Here is a 4,498-nt window from a genome sequence, read left to right as displayed (position 1 = left end):
ATATAATTCTGTTGGGATCAGATAAAATACTCTGTGATTTCAATCCTTTTAAATATATTGAAAGTTTTTAATAGACTAGCATATTGCCTTTTTTGTTTAATATTTCATGTGTGCTTGAAGAGAATGTGTATTCTGCATCTGTCAGATGTAGTATTCTATAAAAGTCTATTAGGTGACTTGTTGTTAGTGTCATTCAAATCTTCTGTATTGCTATTGACTTTTAAAAAAATTATTTGTTCTATCAATTGCTGAGAGTTGGCTGTTAAAGTCTCCTGTGATGATTGGGAATTTATCTATTTCCCTATTTAGTTTTGTCAATTTTTGTTTCATGTACTTTGAAGCTTTTTTATTAGTTGTATTACATTCAAAATTGTCATGTTTTTGATAAATTCAATTTTTTATATTATAAAATATCTCTCTTTATCTTGGATAATACTTATTATTTGAAGCCTACTATGACATAAATACAGTCACACTAGCTTTCTTATGATTAGTGCCTGGATAGTGTTTTATTCCCTATCTTTTTACTTTTAAACTGTTTGCAACTCTATATTTAAAGTGTGCTTCGGGACTTCCCTGGTGGTCCAGTGGTTAAGAATCCGCCTTCCAATGCAGGGGATGTGGGTTCCATCCCTGCTTGAGGAACTAAGATCCCACATGCTGCAGGGCAACTAATCCCGCGCACCACAAGGAAGAGCCCACGTGCCGAAACTAAGACCAGACACAGCCAAAAAATAAATAAGTTAAAAAAAAAGTAAAGTCTTACATATATATAATTAAAAAGAATAAAGTGTGCTTCATATTGGTGGCATATAGTTGGGTTGGTATTATTATCTATTCTGATAATTCTGTTTTTAATTGGAGATTATATTTAATATAGTAACTGATATAGTTCAGTTGGCTATGATTTTTTGGTTGCTTTTGTTTTTTCATTTTCCTGCCATGCTAAGTTTCCTTTTGTCATATATCTTCTAAACAGGTTTCTAGGTGTCATCCTATCAACTTGGGCTGCTTTTCTATCTCTCAAAGGAAGTAGATCAATAGAACATATACACACTAAACATAGTCAAATAAACAGGGACATGGAAAATAAGTCAGTTGGGAACATAGGTTCTAGGATGAATCACACAACTCACGGTCATTATGCAGAAAGGACTTATTAGAGGCTCAGTGTCAATACTGGTGGTAGTTGTCTGGGACCAGCACCAGGCCTGATACTGCTGAATATTTTCTTTGGTGATTTGTGAAAATTATAATTAAAGGAGTAAATGATGTATTGCTGGGTGGAAAGGCTGGCCAGTCCATGGTTGCCCAGAGTATAATAAGGAAATACTATGTTGGAGGAATAATGAGTAGCAAACAAAATGAGTGTTAATCAGGTAAATCTTCAGCTGATACACTTAAAAAGAAAGCTAAAAATATTCTAAGCTAATAAGGATGAACAAGATTAGCAGGAAAAAAGTCTTGAGGTTAACATGAATAAGCAAATGATTCTTTTACCACTGAAGTTCAACAGTTTAAAAATATTATTGTGAGGGGCTTCCCTGGTGGCACAGTGGTTGAGAGTCTGCCTGCCGATGCAGGGGAGACGGGTTCGTGTCCCGGTCCGGGAAGATCCCACATGCCGCGGAGCAGCTATGCCCGTGAGCCATGGCCGCTGAGCCTGCGCATCCGGAGCCTGTTGCTCCGCAACGGGAGAGGCCACAACAGTGAGAGGCCCGCGTACCGCAAAAAAAAAAAAAAAAAAAAAAAAATATTATTGTGAGACTAGGATTCAGAAATAATAATAAAGCAAGTCACAGTGATGACCTAACTTCTATACTTAGCACCAGCGTGCTATGTCCAGTTCTAGAGTCCCTAATCAACCTGGGAGAACTGGATAGGTTTCAGGGAAGCATCAGAACTTTGGTTTTAGAGCTAGACCAATAGTCAGAGATAAATCTGTCCAAACTTCACATTTTACTGATGATGAATCTCAGAAAGGTTGAAGTGTTTTATCCAAAGGCACACACTTAGTTTGTGGCAGAATTGTAACTACAGCCTTAACTTTTAATCCTTTGCCTATTGCTCTTTCCAGCTCTCCAATGAACTAGGGATTTTGAAATGAGAGGAGATGAGGAAAGATGCAGGGAAGTGAGATTATTCATTATAGAGAAGAAAATGTTTAGATTAGATACAATACCTATCATCAAACCTATAAGAATTTCTTATTTAAACGATGACCAGACACTCTTCATCTCCTCTAACCAGGGACTTCATTCCCACGGATGACTGAAGGAAAGGAAATGCACAATAAAGTGCTACAGGAGGCATTTAGGAAACACAGAGCGAGAACCATTACTTACTAGTGTGGTAGCTCACAGTACCTGTTCCCCAGAAGTTTGATTTTTTAAAATTCGGGTATGTTTCACCTATCTAAAATGGTAATTGCTACAGATGGGAGGATCTTGTTCGAGACCCCTAAGCTTCCACACTAGATCATTTTTATTTGCCCTTATTGTGTGCCTCTTTATCATTCTCTTGCGAGATCTTATTCCAAGACAGAGAAATAAAACTTGAAACCAATGAAATATTCTTGTTCTTAGTACCATCCAATACCATTCCCAGAGTGAGCTGACTCCCTGCTGAGCCTTTATCGTAAGATTGCCACTTTTATCTTTTACTATAAACTACAGGGTTTTGGTGTTAGGTGAGACAGTTTACCTAAGCACGCCCTTGGCTGACCAAAATGTACTCGCAAGAGCTACTGGAAAGTATGACCCTACTTGTCAGCAGCAAATGGAATTCTTCTTAGTTAATATTATGGCAAAATGTTAACTTGTTAAGTTGTGAATTGTTCGAGATAACAATTTATTACCAGCTTACTGGGTAAATAAAAACCTGGATACTACAAACTGCATGAAAAACTACAATTAAAAGTCATTGCCTGTAGTGCATTTTGCTTATAAGGCCAATACTTTTTTTTTTTTAAATTTATTTATTTGTTTGTTTGTTTTTTATTTTTGGCTGTGTTGGGTCTTTGTTGCTCTGTGTGGGCTTTTCTAGTTGTGGTGAGCAGGGGCTACTCTTTGTTGCAGTAGGCGGGCGTCTCATTGTCGTGGCTTCTCTTGCTGCGGAGCACGTGCTCTAGGCACACGGGCTTCAGTAGTTGTGGCACGCAGGCTCAGGAGTTGTGGCTCGCGGGTTCTAGAGCACAGGCTCAGTAGTTGTGGTGCACGGCTTAGCTGCTCTGCAGCATGTGGGATCTTCCCGGAGCAGGGCTCGAACCCGTGTCCCCTGCGCAGGCAGGCAGATTCTTAACCACTGCGCCACCAGGGAAGCCCCAAGGCCAATACTTTTTAAATGGAAAGCAAGTTCAAGTAACATTAAAATCTGTATTACATAATTTCAGACATATAGACTGGGAACAACCTGCATGATCTTCTTAGAAATTCAGAGATTGATTGTTGTTACTTTACTCTCCTGTGCTACAGATAGAACAACATCACATCTTTGATAGTTGAAAGTAAATTGAAATTCTTTTTTAGGCAAGTACTTTCAGTCAAGAAAAACAGCTTTATTTTAGTTTATATCAAGGTTGATTCTTTTCCATTATGTAGGAGTGTTTACAAATGATTTTGACAAAGGTCACACAACCAAATCATTATTTTTCTTTAAAGAGTGCGCCTCTATAAGAGACAACAAAATGAGAACCAGTCAAAGAAAGTAAATAAGTTTACTTCTCTTGAACATACGTGAGGATCATTTGACTTGTCCACATCCCAGATAATTTACAAAGGAAGAAAACAATTACACTGTAACACCCAGTTGTTTGGAATGGCTTTGGTGTTTTTAAAAACATCTCATATTACATGTTGTTTTCCATCGAGGAATATGCACCCATTATAGGACATTATAAAGTATTTTGCTATCCCATGGAGCCTGTGTCGTACATTTTTTAGGCCCAGTCATATTCTCCATATATAGAGAGAGGAGTTATGTGTAGTGGACTGGGTAAGAGCTTGAACAATGGAATCTGAGAAAGCTGGTTTCATATCTGGACTCTATTTACTTCCTGTGAATGAACACTGTGGGCAAGTCACTTAACCTTTAGCTTCTCTGTGCTTGTGGATGATTACTCAATTACATCCTTTTTTTTTTTTTTTTTTTTTTGTGGTACGCGGGCCTCTCACTGTTGTGGCCTCTTCCGTTGCGGAGTACAGCTCCGGACGCGCAGGCTCAGCGGCCATGGCTCACAGGCCCAGTTGCTCCGCGGCATGTGGGATCTTCCCAGACCGGGGTATAAACCCGTGTCCCCTGCATCGGCAGGCGGACTCTCAATCACTTGCACCACCAGGGAAGCCCCAATTACATCCTTTTGATTCTAGTAACTGGGAGGGAAGGTAACATTCACCTCTGACCTGTATTATTAATATTTTTTGCTTGTCCCTAAGCTTACTCACTGTGAGAGAAGGCAGAACAACCTGTAGAAGTCCAAGAAAGCTGGTAGTGACGACAC

The sequence above is a fragment of the Grampus griseus genome (genome assembly GCF_964374135.1).
Source record: "Grampus griseus genome assembly, chromosome: 7".
NCBI classification, from domain to species: Eukaryota; Metazoa; Chordata; class Mammalia; order Artiodactyla; family Delphinidae; genus Grampus; species Grampus griseus.
The sequence above is the reverse complement of the archived record's forward strand: the minus strand, read 5'-3'. Positions refer to the sequence as shown.